This window comes from Artemia sp. Qi Xiang Cuo, chromosome 11, assembly GCF_049724085.1.
Source record: "Artemia sp. Qi Xiang Cuo chromosome 11, ASM4972408v1, whole genome shotgun sequence".
NCBI classification, from domain to species: domain Eukaryota; kingdom Metazoa; phylum Arthropoda; class Branchiopoda; order Anostraca; family Artemiidae; genus Artemia; species Artemia sp. Qi Xiang Cuo.
The window spans coordinates 51,130,719-51,150,586 of NC_142804.1; the positions used below are offsets into that span (position 1 = coordinate 51,130,719).

At 34.0% G+C, this 19,868-nt stretch overlaps 1 protein-coding gene across 2 annotated transcripts in view; it reads right to left on the reverse strand.

Moving 5' to 3' along the window:
* Positions 1-19,868, reverse strand: part of upSET (SET domain-containing protein upSET) — a 92,139-nt gene that overhangs the window by 71,391 nt on the left and 880 nt on the right. The window lies entirely within an intron of this gene.

The following is a 19,868-nucleotide window of genomic DNA, read 5'->3' on the forward strand; positions in this document are numbered from 1 at the left end:
AGGGCTAGTGCCCTTCTTAATAGTCGAAAGTGATTGGGGGGCAACTAACCCTCCTCTCACACACACCTTTCCCCTAAACACATCCGATCACAATTTTGAGATAGACATTTTGTTCAACATGGTTGAGAATTCTGGAAATTAGGTCTTTCAGGATGACAACCTCCCCCCATAGCCCTCAGGGCAAAGGTTGTAAGTTATGCTCTGGGGGCATATAAGGTTTTTATAGAAAGCATTGTCATAGAAACTTTAAAAAGGGCTCATTTGATTGGAAATTTAAATGGCTAGTGCCCTTTTTAACAGTCGAAAGTGATTAGAAGGCAAATAACACCCCTTCCACTCCCATTATTTCCCCAAACACATCCAATCAAAATTTTGAGGTAGCCATTTTGTTAAACGTAGTTGAAAGTTCTGGAAATTATATCTTCGAGCATGACTCTCCCCCCCCCAAGGTCTTCAGGGCAAGGGTTATAAGTTATGCCCTGGGGGCATATATTGTTCTTATTAAAGGATTGCTTGTATAAACTTCAGAAAGGGCTCATTTGATTGGAAATTGAAAGTTTTAGTTCATTTTTTGAGAGTCAAAAGAGATTGGAGGGCAACTAGCCCCGCGCCCCCCCCCAAGCCCCTTTTTTGCCGAAAGCATCCAATACAAATTTTGAAAAGTTAAAAATTGTTCAAAGTCAGATAACAAAAACTCAGATGTTGACACAACCCTCCCAGGCCCAGGGGCAGGCGTTGTAAGTTATGCCCTGGGGCATATATGGTTCTTATGAAAGGGATACTTGTACAAACTTCAGAGAGGGCTCATTGGTTGGAAATTGAAAGTTCGAGTTTACTTTTTAATAGTCAAAAGAGACCCGAGGGCAACAAGCCCCCCTCCCCATGCCTTCTTTTTCAAAACCCATCTGGTGAAAATTTTGAAATAGACATTTTGTTTAATAAAAATGCTTCAAAGGTTGGATAAGAAAAACTCTGGTGTCAATACAACCCTCCAAGGCCTGGGAAAAGGTGTTCTAAGTTATGCCCTAAGGACAGTTATGGTTCTTATGAGGGATGCTTATATAAACTTCATAGAGGGCTCATTTGATTGGAAACTGAAAGTTCTAGTTGACTTTTTAAGAGTCAAGAGACTTAAGGGCAACTAGCCCCCCGCCCCATGCCCTTTTTTCCCAAAACCCATCTGCTACAAATTTTGAGTAAGCCAGTTTTTTTTTAAATTGTTCAAAAATTAGACAACAAAAACTCTGGTGTCAACACAACCTCCCAGGGCCCAGGGGGTATCCGTTGTTAGTGTTGCCCTGGAGGCGTGTATGGTTCTTATGAAAGGGATGCTTGTATAAACATCAGATAGGGCTCATTTGATTGGAAATTGAAAGTTCTAGTTCCCTTTTTGAGTCAAAAGATATCCGAGGGCAACTAGAGCCCCCCCCCCCCCACACACACACCCTTTTTTCCCCAAGCCTGTTCAAATTTTTTTTTTAAATAGCCATTTTATTAAAAAATAATTCAAAGGTCTGTGTTGATGCACAGACTCTCCTGTGTCTGTGAAAAACTCCTGTTTTGATGCAACCCCCCATGGCCCAGAGGCAGGCGTTGTAAGTAATGGTCTGTGGGCATATATTGTTTTTATGGAAGGGATGCTTGTATAAACTTTGGAGAGGGTTCATTTGATTGGAAATTTAAAGTTCTTGTTTACTTCTTAAGATTCAAAAGAGATTGGAGGGCAACTAACCCCCCTCCATGCCCTAAATGCATCAGATAAAAATTTTGAGATAGACATTTTGTTAAAACTCGTTCAAAGTTCAGATTACTAAAAATTCCGGTGTTGACCCAGCCCTCCAGGGTAGGTTTGTAAGTTATGCCCTGCGGGCATATATGGTTGTTATGGAAGGAATGCTTGTATAAACTTCATAGAGGGCTCATTTGAATGGAAATTGAAAGTTGTAATTCACTTTTTAAGAGTAAAAAGTGATCAAAGGGCAGCTAGTCTCCCCCACACTCCATTTATTTTTTCCCAGATGCACTTCATATAGAAGGGGACGTTGTATAAACTTAAAAGGGGGCTCATTTCCAAGGGGGCAAACTTTTTTCACTTTTGATACCAGTTTTGATACTTTGATGAAGATTTGATTTTTTTTAAGTTTGATTTTGTAATAAGGAATTTTTAAAAGCCTGAAACTTTTTGCAATCAAAAACGAACAAGAATCAATTAAAATAAAACTTTCCGAAAAATAAGTTTTTCAAAGAAAAACTTTGTAAAGGCCATCTTAAACTTAAGCTCAGCAGATACAAATACCTGTTATAATTCAAACTCAAAACACCCAGAAATTAAATAAAGAATCATAGGAAAAAACATACAACAAGTAATAATATAAATGAATAAATAGATCTTACACACAATAGATATTAATGTAAATGGATAAATAAATCTTTAGACGAGTGAAACTTATATTGAATATGCAAATCAAGCTTGAAACACACAAAAATCATTTCAAATAAGAGTTTGGGTATCACCTCCTTTTCTCACTGTAAAAGTCTAAAACCTACTGCATCATTAACGCTTTATTGAAAACTATCTGTCTTGAACAGTCTTGGAAAGAATAAACAACATCAAATTGAATATTTGATATAGAATGATGTTAGCTGTTGAAAGATCCATCAGTTCAAGAATTTGTTTCACTCTAATTTTATTTTTATTTTCAATGCTGTAAGAACTGGAAAAGACAATATTTGTAATATAATTCATTTTCAGTGAAGCGCCAATGACGCAGTAGGCTTTTGGTTTTTACAGTTAAGGAAGTGGGCAGTATCCAAACTCTTGTTTGTAGTGAAACTATATTCGTTTTGCACAACTTTAGAAAGTAATTAATAAATTAAACTGAATATTTGATGCATAATGATATGAATTGCTGAAACCTCACAGATCAAAATTTTACTATAATTTTAATGTTTATCTTCAATATTAAGTACAAAAGAAAATATTAGTAATAAAATAGGTTTTCAGTAAAGCACCAATGACGCATTAGGTTTTCGACTTTTACAGTGAGAGAAGGAGGCGATACCCAAACTCTTGTTTGTAGTGAGTTTTGTTTGTTTTAAGGTTCATTTGCATATTCAATATAAGTTTCACTCGTTTTAAGATTTATTTACTCTTTTACATTAATATCTATTGTATATTTGATTGCATTGATTGTTTATTTAATTTCTGTTTGTTTTAAGTTTCATTTATGCTTCAATAACAAATTTTTTTTTTGTTTTAAGCTTGATTTTCATATTCAATCTAAGCATTACTCGCTTTAAGATTTATTTATTCATTTATATTATTACTTTTTGTTTATTTTTTCCTATGATTGTTTATGATTTCTGTTCGTTTTGGGTTTCATTTATCCTTTAATAGTAATTTCTGGTCGTTTTGAGTTTGAATTTTACAGGTATTTGTATCTCCTGAGCTTAAGTTTAAAATGGCCTTTACTTTCCTTTGAAAAACGTATTTTTCGGAAAGTTTTTTTTTTTTAATTAATAACAATAAAACATTGGAGATGTATGACCTTTACTATAGGCAACGCTATAGCATTGCCTCTGATAATCTATTTTTCCTTTTCCTAATTAAGAAAGCTCTGTTTCCTGCATCAATGAAATTGGAGACGTCTTTATTCAATTTTGCTGCAATGCCTTCTTGCTGAGTTGATATTTCTTATGCATCCTGATCGCACTTTGGAATGATTTTGAAATTAACAAAAATCCATAACTAGTCTATGCAGAATTTAGTAGTCTATGTGTCATATGTAGTCTATGCAGAATTTTATCTTTGAATGAAAATACTATTTTCAATCAAAGTACCAAAAAGCAATATTTTAGAATCTGGGGGGAAGGGGCTACCCCCATGCCATTGACACCACTGATTTCCTTATGGAATCTGCCAAGAACATACATTAAACTAGCTCTTTTTGCATTTCAGCTCTGACAATGACCCCAAAACAATCCAAAGATGATTCTGAGTATGCACCAGATATCAATAATACAGAAGAAAACCATTTTCCTAATACACAATCATTTCCAGCAATTGATTATGAACTAACAAGTGAGTCTAGTGAAATGAATTGTGCTTGCAGCAGTAGCTGCAACCTAGTCATTGATGAACACCCCCCATAGTAACAAAAAAAGCATGAAACCCCTAAAAAGGCTGCAGATCAAAACACAGTACACCATTAAAATTGCCTTGGTCAAAAACCCTGTGCAGGAAGCTTACAGTCCTTTGGTTTGAACAAGAAGGGAAATCCACTGGCTTGAAAACAAGGAAAGTTGCTGCAACCTAGTGAATTCTGCATGCTAAGCATTTTTTTTTCTTCTCTGCATCTAGTTGGGCACTAGAACATCTTTTTGTAATAAATCTACATTAAACTATTATTAAATTTAGTTCTATAATTTAAGAAATAACAATGAATAAAAACTTCAATGAATCAGAAATTAAAAAGTTAAAAACAGGTAAATTCAAGCAAAAATCTTCTGTTTTTTTTTAAATTATCTTTTTTACTACAGCTCTAGCATTTTATTTCTATTATTATTTGTTCTACTGTAGAAAGAAAAACTGGAATATATGAGTTATTTTCCCATGGTATTAGTATATGAGATATTAAATGAGGGATTTGTAGAATTTTAGCTCATTAACTAACATAACTGAAATTATCTTTGTTGTACTCTTGTATGGTCATGGTAAATAAAGCTATAGTCTTTTGCAGACAGGATTTTACAAAAAAAAAAATATATACAAGACTATAACATTGCTTCAATTTAACTTACTTTAATAATGAAAATGGTACTTTATAATGTATAATTTTGCACACAACTTAATAATTATAAGTCAAAATTTAACAAATTAAAGTAAAGCTAAAACTGAAGCATAACAATAGTCCAGCATATGCTGACAAAATAACATATACAAATTATGTGCTGCATTGCTGGGACTTGGGTCTAAATGCTCTCCTTTAGACACTCCAATTATAAAGGCTAAAGGTAGAATCACTTCACAATTAACACTAAATTACTTAGTATGTGTATGTTTGTGTATTAGTATGTGTATTTCAACTCAAAAGCCACAAAGGTTGTAGTTCATAAAATAATAAATAGAGAAAAATGCAATAGAATGCTCACAAAATAAATTTAAAACCATATTTAAAAAAAAAGAAATGACAAGGCAAGCAAAATACTTATGCCCATTGCTTGGGAACTCTATTTTAGTCCGCAAACTAATCTACATACATTTATCAACATTACTGATGTCAAGGTGGCAATTGCTCCATGGGTGTCACTTCAGGGAGTGGGGGCAGTTATGGGGTTCAAAATGTCTGCTCTCCTTCAATTTTGGGAAATACATCTTTTATGTTTTCATTAGAAACCAAAAAATCGAACCACCCCTATAAATTTTGAAAAACATCACCATTTTTGTCCTTATCTAAATAATAATCAAATAAAAATAATAATCAATATAAACCTTTGCCCACGCATCCCCCCTCCCTAAAAAAAATCTGTAAATTGATACTGCTGAATTACTCTTCAGTTTTGTTTGTTTGCTTTTTTGTCATCCAATCCCTTCCAGCTATTTCCATCCAAAATAATACCACTCTTAATGCAAGATTTAAAAACTCTTTAAATTTCAGAAGTTTTTATATATAAAGGTTTAGGTGTAAATTCTATTAGAAGTATCATTAATTCCCAAAATCTAATAGCCTGAAAAATAGTCTTTCAAATATTATAAACTAAATATTATTGAAGTTCTCCGAGCTTTCCTTTCCTCAATATTTTCTTCTGCCCTAAGTAGCAGGAAATAGTCTAGTTATTTTTGGTATTTTAGTTACTGAGATCTTTTGTATGATACAACCTGCTTGCATTCATCAAGACTCAGTATTTATGCTTCCCAGTTATATTAGGAAAAGGTGTGTCCAAATGGAAAAAAAAATATAGGCCATTTCTTGTTGCACGAGATATAGTCTTGTATATGTGCCTAGAATCAACAATTTTTGCATAAATAAATAAATAAAAATAAAATTATACATTTGATGTGAATTTATCCCGCCTTAAAAAAAAAATACCAATAAAAGCATTTCCAATTCTATATTTAGAATAATTAAACTGTGAGCCCTAAATACAAAAAAAAAATTGGTAATGTGGTTTTGCAACCAGGGTTTAGAAAAACAAATGTAATCAAAGAGTTTTCTAAGGAATATAAAAATTTGAGGTTTCGAAAGTTCCAAAGTTTTTGTGAATAGGGTTGTTTGAGTTTCATTCAGGATATATTACAAGTCAAGAACTGTTTATAACATTCAATAATCTTGTCATATTTTACTTTTTAGTTGCAGAGATCTCTTGTATCATATGACTTCCTGGGAGAAACTCACATTCATCCAGACTTAGTATTTACACTTCCTTGCTATATAGGAACATTTGAAGAGAAAAGATGTTTGCTAGGAATAAAAATTTCAGCCTACAAGGACAGCATGCAAAATCAACTAGTTTATAACCTATAGAAGAAAGTATTGAAGTCAATAATGTTTCTGTAACATCTTTAAATTAGCAAGGACACCAAAATAAAAACATTTCTTGCCCCCTGGGGTAGGCCCATCTTAAGTCCTTTTGTACCTGAAACCCCCAATTTTTCTTATAATTACTTCAAATTTGCGAAGTTTTTAAGGCAGCACTAAATTTTTATCACTATTGCCATTTGTTTCTGCTTTACTAATATTGTGATTTTCAATGTCCACATTTACAACATTTTGCATAAATTAAATAACCCTGCTAGATTTCAACAACCTATCTTCAACAGTTTGTCACCTCAGCTCTCACAACTCAATTTTCAATCAGTGCTTTTATTAAGAGGTTTTGAAGCAGTTTCATTCTTTTTATCACAGGACACCTCATCAAGTCTTAGCAAATTTCCTTAAAAAAATGTGGCTCCATCATCTCTTTTTTTAATTTTAATAGATTGTTATACTCCCTTAAATGTGTTGGTGTTTAAAATGTCAAAATTTTTGAGCTTTGTAATTTTAACATAAGACTTTTCATTTTTGATAGCTTGTTTTTTAACTTCTTTGCTTTATTTTTAGTTCTATTTCAATTTACATTTTATGTTTTGATGTTATATTGTTTGACCTGGAGCACAAATTTGGTTTTATTAGTATGTGATAGCCTTTGTGCAAGTGGGAAAGTGAAACTTTCCAAGACTTAGATCATGCTGATGCTTTGAGCATCCTAGATGCTAATGTTAGCAAAATGAACAAGTTTTTGAGATTTTGAGGGTTCAGAGAGCAAGAATAGGTTTGAAAATTAATTTTAAGATGACTTAGTTGCTTACATTGAAAATAAGTGAATGTGAAGAGACAATGGAATGAATCATGTGGATAGCTTCACTTACCTAGCTTGTATTTTTAGTAAAGATAATGGATGTACTGAACATGTCAAAAGTACAAAAGCTAAGGTCCAGTGTGTTTTTTACAGTTGAAAAACGTTTGGAAAAATAGGAAGATAAGTCTAGTAACAAAAAATAGATTATTCTTTGTTACCAGAATATTCCCCTAAAGTGGGTACTCCAAAAATGGAGAAGAATTTGTTAGATGTTTTCCAGTAGTATTGTCAATAGAATTAATATGTCCAAGACTGCAAAATAATGGAGCAGCACTACTGGAAAAGAACTCTGAAATGTTACTATGGAGAAGAAAATGGGGAAAATATTAAGCAATGAAGGGGAATAAACATAAGACAAAGGAAAGGCAGCAAATATACAACTCAAAAATACTTTCCATGTGGTCTGCATGGATAGAGCACCCATCCTCAGCTGCCATTCAAGTGAACAGCTTCAGCTGATCAAGTTTGCATCAACAGTCCTGCCCCTATTAGACCATGAGTACAAAACCTTTTAGATGAATTCAGTGTGGTTTTTGAGGGCATAGGAACACTGCCTGGAACCTGCAAGATATATCTAAAAGAGGGTGCAATCCCTAATGTACAGCCACCAAAGCAAATCCCATTTTCTCTGCAAGCTAAGTTCAAAGAAGAACTGGAAAGGCTGGAGTCACCTGGGGTCATAGAAAAAGTGACCAAGCCAACACAGTGGGTCAACTCTTTGGTCCTGGTAAGAAAAACAGATGGGTCACTCAGGATCTGCTTAGACCCTCTTGACCTAAACAAAGCAATTCAGAGGCCACATTACCCTATAACCTTATTTGATGAAGTAGCAGCAAAGTGCAAAGGCTCCAAGAAATTCTTTAAGATGGATGCCTGAAATAAATACTGGTCAATGGTGTTGGACAAACCATCCTCTGAGTTGGCAACATTCAACACAATTTACAGTCAGTATGCATGCACCAAGTTTGCCCCAAGCCAACAGAAGGAGCCAATGATCCTGAATGATCATTGACTCTTCTTTTCAGAAGAAGAACCATCTTTTCTTCTCAGTCTCTGAAAAAGAGGAATGATTTCATCTTTCTTCTTTTTCAGTCTCTTTCTGGCATTTGACCTGTAAACACCTATGCTGGGTTAAGTTTTTGAAACCCATTTTGGAAGTTATTATAATCTCAAATTCAGGCATTGACCAGTTTCAAGCTATATTATCTGGATTCTTTGTTTCACAATTATGTCAAGGCCCATGAAATTCGCATGTCCAGAGTGCAGACTTCATGCTGTTAGTGGAACAGTGCAGCACAGTTGGTGTCAACAGTGCTTTCATCCAAAGTGTGCAGTCATTTCTATTGAGGAGAGAAAACAATATATATGGTGAGTGGTTATATTTAAACTACCAGCCCCCTGTTCTTTGAATGATGACCCTGAACCACCTTTAACACCCCTTTCTCTACCCCCTGGCTCTAAACCATGCTCTACACCCAAGTGTAGATTTTTTCCTTTTAGAAAAAATGGCTGAAAAAAATATACCCAGCTTTATTATGAAAATCATCAAGAGCTTCTTAACAAAAAGAAACCAAACTGTAAAGTATAAAGACCAATTTTTCACTTCTCTGCCAGTTTTTTGTGGAATTTCACAAGGAACTGTGATTAGGCTGCTGGGATTCCTCCTCATAATAAATGAAATTGCTGCTGGGCTGGAGGACAGATAGAAATACATTGATGACTTGTCCTTAATGAAAGTTGTATCTGAGGATTTGAAGAGCAATGCTGCTTCTGACCTCTCATAGCAGGAGAATACAAAGACAATTGTAAAGAAAGCTAACAGCACAATCCAAATGCTAAAAACACTGAAAAAATTTTTGAGTTCCTAAGGACAAGCTGAAACTAATATTTTGCACTTTGATCCAGCCCTTAGTTGAATATGCTTGTCTGGTTTGGCACTTTGCCCTTACCCAGGATGAAACTGGTAAATAGAACAAGTTCGGAAGAGATAACTGCAAATCATTTATGGCAGTTCCCCTCTACCTTACTCCTTTGACCTCAAAGAATTTAAAATTGAATCCCTTTCTTCCTGCCAAGAAAAATTATGCCAAAAATTCGACTCCTCCCTCCTCTGACATCCCATCTACTGATCATTCCTTCCCCCACCCTTTGTCCCAATAAGATCTTGTCCCCCAGGGAAGTGGCTGAGAAGGGTTCCAAAACTCAGTCCACTGTAACACCATGCACTACAGTAAAAGCTTTGTGAAATAATATAATGATCTCTAGTGTTTTTATTCTTTAGTTTATTTTATCAGACAATTTTATTCTCAATCTCAAGTGTTTTTATCCTTTAGTTTATTTATCCTGATGAACTTTTATCAGACAATTATATTCTCAATCTCAAGTGTTTTTATCCTTTAGTTTATTTATCCTGACAAAGTTTTATCTGACAACTTTATTTTGCTATTTATGACTAAGGAGACATCATATTTAGGCTTTGCCCATGAGAGCTATGTCATGTTTTTGAATTAAGTGAATTTGATTGTTTTGTTATTTAAGAAGTTGTTGTTTATTTGTATTTTTGTTTTCAGGTGCTTGGGTCTAATATATGTATATACTAATTGAATTGACATGAGCCAAATAATGAGTTCATTGCAGTTATCTAAACAATTTCCTAGCCCCTAGACAGGACCATATTGAATAGGTGCTGGGCCCAAATGGATCTTTATGCAGGGCCCAAGTGGATCTTTTTTGCAGAGCCCTCACTATATATTAAATATTAAAATAAAATACATAGTAGTTTACATATGTAAAGAAGTTCAAGAACACAGTGCAAAATCTCTTGAATATAGAACTATCCCAAATAAATTTCATAAATTTGACATGAACTTTTGCAAGTATTAGTTTTCTATATTAAAAACTATATATAATAATAAATAGATTAATAAATCTCATCCAGTAATGCAAACGTAACTCATAATTTATCCTGTATCATCAAAAATAGTTTGCTTTATTGCCCTTTATCCAGCCCTACTCCTAAAACTAAGGAGAGGATAGATGGGGGCTTGGCAACATGTTCTAGTTATTATTTTAGGGCCTCAATTCATTCCTGAAAATTTTATTCTGAGGTCAGTTATTTTTCATGGTAAAAAGAAGGGGATAAATTTGAGACCACTCCAGTTCACAAAGAGACAGACTAAGAAAACAATGTTTACTTCATAATATGGAAAATAATCCTAGGTAACATATTTTCCAGGGGGAGAACCTTTATCCTCACTTCTTTTCTTGTTTTTCCAAGAAATTCATGAATTTCTTAGAACCTATATATTAACAGAGTATATAATCCTGCCCCCCTAATGTGCAAATATATACACAGAATTGCATTCTGGATCTAAACAAAACCTTCATTTACATCACAAATGAACTTTAACCACACCCCCTGATGTGCAAATATATACCCTGATTTGGATATATTTAGGGGGGGGGGGTAAATTTTATTTGTGATACAAATGAATGTTATGTTTGGAATCAAAATGCAATTCTGTGTATATATTTACACATTAGAGGGGTGGGGGTATACACTCTGATAACATATAGGTTCTAAGAAATTCAAGAATTTCTTAGAAAAACAAGGAAAGAAGTGAGGATAAAGGTTCTCCTGCTGAAAATATGTTACCTGTGATTATTTTCAATATAATGAAGTAAAAATTATTTTCTTAATCTGTCTCCTTATGACCTGGAGTGGCCCAAATTTATACCAAAAGGAGCCCTTACCAAATTTTTACCAAACATTGTACAAGAATAAGATCAGTCTGAGCATTGGTGGTATTCTTCTAGGAATGTTTTCTTTAGTTTTGTATACAGCCTAGCCTAGGGCTGTATCAGGGACCATAAGGGGGGTGTAAAGGGGGCAAAATTTTCATGGTTCATATTGTTGACTTACAAATAAAGTAAATATACCATGTGATGCCTTTTTATGCTCTCTCCAAATATAATAATCATTTTTAACAGAAATGAATTTTACCCTCTAAACTATATATATTCATTCAGGGTATATATTTGCACATTAGGAGGGGTGAGGGTAAATTTTATTTCTGATGTAAATGAGAGGAAAGTTTAAACTTTACCCCCACCCCCCTAATGTGCAAATATATACCCTGAATTGGTATATATAGAGGTAGGGGTAAAATTCATTGGTAAATTTTTCACACTTCAAATTATTGACTTACAAATAAAGTAAACATACCATTCAATGCCTTTTTTAAGCTCTTTCAAAATATAATAATCATTTTTGTTTGAAATGAATTTTATCCCCACCCCTACATAAACCAATTCAGGCTATATATTTGCACATTAGGGGGTGGTGGTAAATTTTATTTCTGATGTCAATGAGAGGTAAGTTTAGACTTTACCCCCACCCCCCTAATGTGCAAATATATACCCTAAATTGGTATATATAAGGGTGGGGATAAAATTCATTTTCAACAAAATGATTATTATAAATGGAAAGAGCATAAAAAAGGCAGTGAGTCAATAATACAAACTGAAAAAAAAATTACTGAAAAGGGTAGTGTGTGATATTTCATTAGTAAATATGGTAAAATTCCACTTTAACTACTTTTGGCTTATCTTGAAAAGCAGTTAAGCTAAGAAAATGAAACTTTCAGGGATGGGTCTACAGGCTAAAGTATGGGAAAATATTTACCAAATCATATTATTGAGTTACAACTAAAGTGAATATACCACTCAGTGCCTTTTTTTATGCTCTTTATGAATATAATAATCATTTTTGTCAGAAATGAATTTTAGCCCCCCTCCCTGAATATATATCAATTCAGGTTATAAATCTGCAAATTAGGGGGGTGGGGGTAATTTTATTTCTGATGAAAATGAGAGGTAAGTTTAAACTTTCCCTGCACCCCCCTAATTTGCAAATATATACTCTGAGTTGGTATATATAGGGGTGGGGGCTAAAATTCATTTCCGACAAAAATGATTATTATATTCATAAAGAGCATAAAAAAGGCATCAGGTGGTATATTTACTTTAGTGTTAACTCAGTAATATGATTTGGTAAATATTTACCAAAGTATGTCCCATGAAAGTATTTTGAAGTACCTACCTCCACTCCTTATCCCTCTAGAGGGTCCTGAAATTTGCCTACATGACAGGTCTATACCTATTGAAATTGGGACAAAACAATATTTCAGTTATCAGTTTCTTTTTCTCTGGTTTTAGGCTAGTTCTGAAAATGCAATTCTGGTAAATATTTACCAAATCATATTATTGAGTTACAACTAAAGTGAATATACCACTTGATGCCCTTCTTTCTTCTTCCAATTCACATCAGGTGGGCTATTCAGTTAGTACTATTTAGCCCTCTTCTTTTTGCTTCACTCTGTGGGCTACAGAGCTACTGTCTTGGTTGTCTCTTATTTATTAGATATTCTCAGATATCTTTCAGTAGATTTTTTGACTCAAGGAGTTCAAATATAAGATGATAGATATCAATTTCTGTGCTCTGTGTGCAGGTATAGTTGGCTAGGCTCTTGGCTGATAGTGAGATTTTGTGGTGTTTGAAGCATTTTAACAGTTTACAAAGCAGGGTATGTTGTGCAGACGTCAGCATATTACATTCAAATAGGCAATGGTCAATCGTTTCATTTCTCATATTACAATGCCTGCAAAGAAGGGAAAGAGTAAATGAAACACTTGAATTAGAAAACTTATATGAGAATGCAAGGAACTTTAGACAATTTGCTCCAGAACTAATTCTATGATAAATTTTAGAGAGATACGTATTGGGAAAAAGGGAAAGGATTGGATTAATCTTATTAAAATTAATATCTGATAGCCTCCATTGGTAAATATCTCTAATTGGGATTAGTCTCCCACTTGGCTGGTCAATATTTATAGCATTTTTTGCTATTTCATCAACCTGATGATTACCACTTATGCCAGAGTGGCTAGGGATGTACTGAAAGTAAGTTTTTATGCCACTTGAAGCAAGATTATCAATAATACTAAGATAATGATAAGTGTTGATGTCCAACTTATATTGAGGAGCTGACGCCAGCAACTCAAGGCTTGATAGAGAGTCGGAATATATGATAATATTATTTGAATTTGCAATCAAAGGTTGGTTTTCCTTAAGGTGTTCTAATGCCATGATTATGGCATTTAACTCAGCAGACATTATAGATAAATTATTGTATAATCTTTCGCCCGTTGTAATTTTCAGGTGTGGAAGGAAAACACCACTTGCAACCTTCTCATTCATTTTTGACCCATCAACAAATATTTGGAAGTGATTTTTATAGGTAATTGTATTAAGTTCTGCAAATTTTCTCTGGACAAAAGCAATGGGGGTTAAATCTTTATTCCACTTTTAGAATTCATTATTTATTATGGGATTTGACCAATTCCATGGGGGGGATTGGGGGAAAGTGGGTGCAATAGACTTTGCTGGTATGGGGAACTGCTTCTGAATATTGGCATACTTATCTGCAATGCCTCTATACATGGCTGGATTTCTTAACCAAATATGTAATGTGTGTGAACTATTTGATTCAATTTTTGTAAGATGTTTTGTCAAGAGAAAGCTACGTCTCTCCCTTATTGTTGTTTATCCACTCTTCATAAGCAGAAAATTGATGCTTGTGGGTTTCCTAAGACCAAATATGAGATGCATTATATCATTTTGTATTGTTTCAATTTTTGCATCTGGGTCTTTGCACATGCACCATAGACAATGAGCCCATAGTCAATATGGGGTCTTATATGTGATTTATAAAACTGGAGTAAGGATTTCTCCTTACAGCCCCAGGGTGTGGAAAGAAGTCTTTTTAGTATATTTGTTTTTCTATAGCATTTTTTTATTGTGTTTGAAATGTGGAGGTGGAAATGAAGTTTTTGGTCAAGCATGAGACCTAGGTAATTAATATGATTATCTTCTGGAATAGTTGTTTTATTTAGTTAGTTTTGCATTAACACGGTTTCGCTTCCGGTGAAATTGGATTATTTTTGACTTGGTGGGTGCAATGGGTAAATCTGAATGTTGAGAGAATTTTTCAAACTGGAAAAGTGACTTTTGCAGATTTGATTGTGCTATCTGGAAGGTGTTGCCAGATGACCATAGCACCAGATCATCAGCATATTGTAGATTCGTGTGGGGTAGGTTCGTGTCCCACAGATATAGGGCAAATAGGAGGCAACTGAGGACTGCTCCCTGAGGTAGGCCTTTGGTTATTGTCTTTTTGGGGTGAAGAGGCTGAACCAACACAAACGATGAAACTTCGCACTTCTATGAAGGATTTAATAAAAGATACTAGCTTAGGGGGTACTCCAAGGTTTGAAAGTTTGTTTAAAAGGATTTGGTGGTTCATATCGTCATATGCCCCTTCAAAATCTAGGAAAGCTGCCACTAGTACATTATTTTTTGAGAAAGATTCATTTATTGCATTTGTTAGCAAAATGAAAGCATCTGTTGAGGAGTGGTGTTTCCTGAATCCAGTTTGAGTGTGAGGGATCATATTATTTTTTTCAACAAACCAGAGGAGTCTGTGATAGATCATTTTCTCCATTATTTTCCCCATCACAGGAGTAATCATTATGGGCCTATAAGACTCAGGGTTATCTTTTGGATTATTTTTCTTTAGGATTGGTAGGAGGGACGAACATTTCCATATATTGGGAAACCTAGAAGATGCCCAAGCATGATTATAACAATTTAGCAGTTCTTGTTTGTATGAAGGTGTGAGATTCTTTATCCATGTGGGGTGTATATTGTCATAGCTGCTGCTAGTTTTGGTTCTAATATGATGTATTGCATTATTCAATTCCTGGATTGAAAATGGATTAGTTATGTACTCGGATCCTGGGCGTGGTTGGTAACTTGGGTTCATAGGAAATTGTGGACAGTTTGCTTTGATTATTTGATGTTAGCTTATTAACAAAAAAAGTTGCAAATAGGTTAGCTTTTCCATTATCATTGTCATAATGGGTATTATTATGTATAATCTCACACAGGAGTGGGTTGGTGGAAGTCTTTTTCCCACAGATATGGCTTATGATTTTATGTATAATTGGCTCATGTATTTCTCTGGAGAGATTATTTGCAAAATTATTATAGTATTTAAATTTTGCATCTATTATAGTCCTTTTTATATTAGATTCTGCTTGTAATTTTTTTATATATGTAGTAGGTGATGGTTTTTTTATGAATTCTGTCCTAGCTGCCTTTTTTATCCTCCATTTATTTAGGCACTCATTTGTCCACCATGGTTTATGAATTTTTTTAGGGAATATTTTCTTAGGTGCTGTCCTGGGGATAGCATGATTAGCTGCATTTATTAGTAAAGATGTCAAGGCTTCAGCATGTGTGTCAACTGTTGTGTTAGAAATGCATGAACTTTGGGTGAAACTTGTAATTTCATCATTTAGCTTATTTTGGAACATAGACCAATTTACTTTAGTGTTGATATATTTGGAGGTGTGTGATAGTTTCAGCAGGTTCATTTAGGGAGCAAACTATAGCAAAGTGATCAATACATAGACTATCAATTTTATTTATGTAAATTTTGTTCAAAAAATTTAATGACACAATTTATAGGTCAATTGAGGAGAATCTGCCACTTTTGGGGTTGAAATATGTATTCAGGTTTGGAGGGGTAGCAACAGCTAATTCATTCTTATTTGAAGTCATATGCTCAATGAATTTAACAGCTTTATTTGCTGGTTTATTCCCCCGCAAAAGGCTGTGGGCATTGAAATCACCACAAATAATGATTTTTTTTAACATATTAGAATTATTTATATAATTAAAGAAATCCTTGGCATCTGTAGTTTTGCCATTAGGGTTATAAAAGCTTATTATGTAGGTTTTTAAATTATTCAGCCAAACACTGATACCAATAACATCAACATCATTTTCAAAATCAGGAAAATTAATGCCACAAAATTTTATATTATTATTAACTAATAAAGCTACCCCGCCTCCTTTTCTCTCTGAAGATCTATCCTTTCTCAGGATAGTATATCCCAGAGACTTAATTTGTTGATTTTGGGTTAAATGAGTTTCCTGGAGGAAAGCAATATTAATGGAATTATTATTCATAAATGATATTAGTTTATTTAGCTTATTTTCTGTGAGTGATCTTACATACCATTGGAGTATTGACAAATGTTGTGTTATTGATTTATTCTTCATATTACTGTTTATCAATGTTAATCTTTTTTAAAATTAAAGCAAGATCTTTTTTTTCTTTAATGAGCATATCATCTGGGATGTAGATTTTTTCCAATTCTGCAATAATTTTTTTTTTCTTTAGTTGATGTATGTTCATGGCCTGAACTGCATTACAGTTTAGAATGAATATGCAAATATTTGGGGATTGCATTTTTGGTTTTGCATCCTGTTTGTTGGTTAAGGGATTGATTCCTGGTAGTGTTTCTGGTTTGTTTCTTCTTGGGAGGGAGGGCCAGGTTGACCTCATCTCACCAGACAAGGAGGCTTGTTGGCTTGGTGATTCCTTCTGATTGGGATTTGAGCTAGGGGGCTTAGAAGATGGTGTTTTATATGGGGTGCTTGATGCATTGGGGGCATTTGACTTGGGGGTTTTGGTTGGTTTCATTACAGGCTTTATTTGGTATTGTTGGGCAGCATCTGCTTCCATTGCTGCAAAGGAGTATGGGATGGCCTTTTCTGTTGATATTTGGAGTGTTAGAGCTCTTTTCCTGTAGGCAGGGCATAATGATTTATTTGTAGATTCATGTGGGCCTTTGCAATTGATGCATGTAGGCTGAGTGTTGTTGCAAGTTGTCAGCTCTTTAGGATGGAAAGCTTTACAATTACTACACTCTCGGAGAATTTCATTACATTTGTTTGTTGTGTGTCCCAGTTTGAAACACTTCTGACACTGGATAGGCTTAGGTTTGTATTCCTTGTGTGGTTTGATTTGCCCAAATAGAAATTATTTTTCTGGGATATAAATTTTATCCTTCAGTGTGAATAAGAAGGATCTACTAGTTTTTAGGCCATTAGAGTTAGGTTTTCCAAGTTGGGTAACATCCTCAACTGGGATTGTGTTTCCAGCCCTATCTGAGAGCCCTTCTTTTAACTCCTGAGTAGATATTTCTGGGGGGACATTATAAACTACTATTTTTGTTTGTGATTGTTTTGGGTTCCAATTAGATGCAATAATTTGGGTATTCAGAAGGGATTTTAGGTTAATTATTGTATCTGCTGATTTCTGATCTTCTACAGCTATTAGCAGAGATCCATCACGGTTAATATTAAAAGAGAATACTTATTTTAGCAATTTAAAAATTGCAACTCTTATTGCAGTGATCATTTTTCTTTCAAAGGGGGTAGTAGGAGTAATTTTAAGGTAAATTCCTAAGTTTTTGGAGGGAGGATCTTGGGCAGGGAGAGGGGAAATGCTTTTGATTGGGGATATTTTTTTCCTTTTTTTAGAACTTCTACAGAGGACCTCTTGAAACCCATTATCATCATTTATGGTTACATTAGTCCCTACACTTATCATTCTCCTATTCTCCAAATTGGAGCTATCATTTGAACTTTGAGATAGTGTGCTTGACCAGCCAAGATGGGTATCTTTCACTATCACACTTTCACTGGAATTTGATTTAAGATCTGGGGGGACTTTTTTTTGGAGGACTTCTAAACATTGCCTATTGGAAAAAGCTTTAAACAAAGAAAAGACAAAACTAAAACAAGAAGGGGAAAATAGAAAGATATCAAACTGTCTGCACTATACTATAGGGAGGAGAAACCCCACAGTATAGCCCTGAGGATGAGTTGAGCAGGATTGGTTTAGTACAACTGCTGATTAGAAGTGATAATGATTCACAAGAAAATATATTTTAATTTTCTTATAAGGTTGCTGCTGTGTTCATGCCTTTTTTTATACCTTTTCCAAATTTAATTATCATTTTTGTTGGAAATGATTTTTACCCCCACCCATGTCTATACCACTTCTGTGTATATATTTGCAAATTAGGGGGGGTGTAATTTCATTTCTGATGTAACTGAGAGGTACTTTTAAACTTTCCCCCCCCCCTAAGGCGCATATATATACCCTTAATTGGTATATATATGGGTGGGGGCTAAAATTCATTTCCAACAAAAATGATTATTATATTTGTAAAGAGTATAAAAAAAGGCATCAATTGGTATGTTCACTTTAGTTGTAACTCAATATGATTTGGTAAATATTTACTGCAATTCCTATTAGGCCTGTTTTTTAGCACTAAGATCTTACATCAAAGATCTTACATCTTGCTGCAAAGATTATTGTTTTTTAACTCATCTTTGTTCTAAGATCTTACAGCTCACTGATGTTAGCAAAAACTGTGAACACCACCACTGTTTTGCCATATAGAACAATGATTAGTACTCATCATTGTTCTCAGACTGCTGATCAGAGCAGAATGATGAAAGACGTTTGCACAAAAACAACCAAAGATGCAGGATCTTTGTTCAAAGATTTCACTTTTAAGCATTTTCTGACAAAAGATGTAAGATCATAGCACATTGATGAGTGAAAAAACAGGCCTATTATTTAAGTAGAATTTTAAGCCATATCAATGTTTTTTTTTCAAACCTTATAAATTGGAATTAAGCAAAGTTGTGAAGCTGAAAACAATTTTGTTGTACCTTATTTAAGCAGAAGATCTATTTTGCAAGGTTTCACTTTGATAACACACAGATTTTTAAAGATTATCAAAGGTCAGGACCCTCTAGAGGGAGAAAGAGTGGAGGAAGGTACTTCAAAATACTGGTAAATTTTTACCAAATCCTATTATTGAGTTACAAATAAAGTGAATATACCACTTAACGCCTTTTTTATGCTCTTTATGAACATAATAATATTTTTTTCTGTAATTTATTTTTAGCCCCCCCCCCGATATTTCCCAGGACAGGGTTTTTTTTTTCCGATTAGTGGGGTTGTGGGGATAGTTCAAAATGACCTATAATGTACAGAATAAAAACAATTACCCCCTACCCCCATACTGGTCATATATATAATCTTAATTGATATATATTTAGGGATGGGGGCTAAAATTCATTTCCAGCAAAAATGATTATTATATTTGTATAGAGCATAAAAAAAGGCACCAAGTGGTATATTCACTTTAGTCATAACTCACTAATATGACAATACCTTCCCAGGACCAAAATATCTTCCCAGGACATACTTTGGTCAATATATACCAAATCATATTGTTGAGTTTCAAATAAAGTGAATACACCATTTGATGCCTTTTTTATGCTGATTACAAATATAATAAGCATTTCTATCAGAAATGAATTTCAGCCTTCCCCCCCCTATATAGGCTACACCTAACCTAACCCTGAATTGGCATATATAGGGGGGGGGGGTTGAAATTCATTTCCGATATAAATGTATATTATATTTGTAATAAGCAAAAAAAAAGGCATCAAATGGTGTATTCACTTTAGTCCTAAC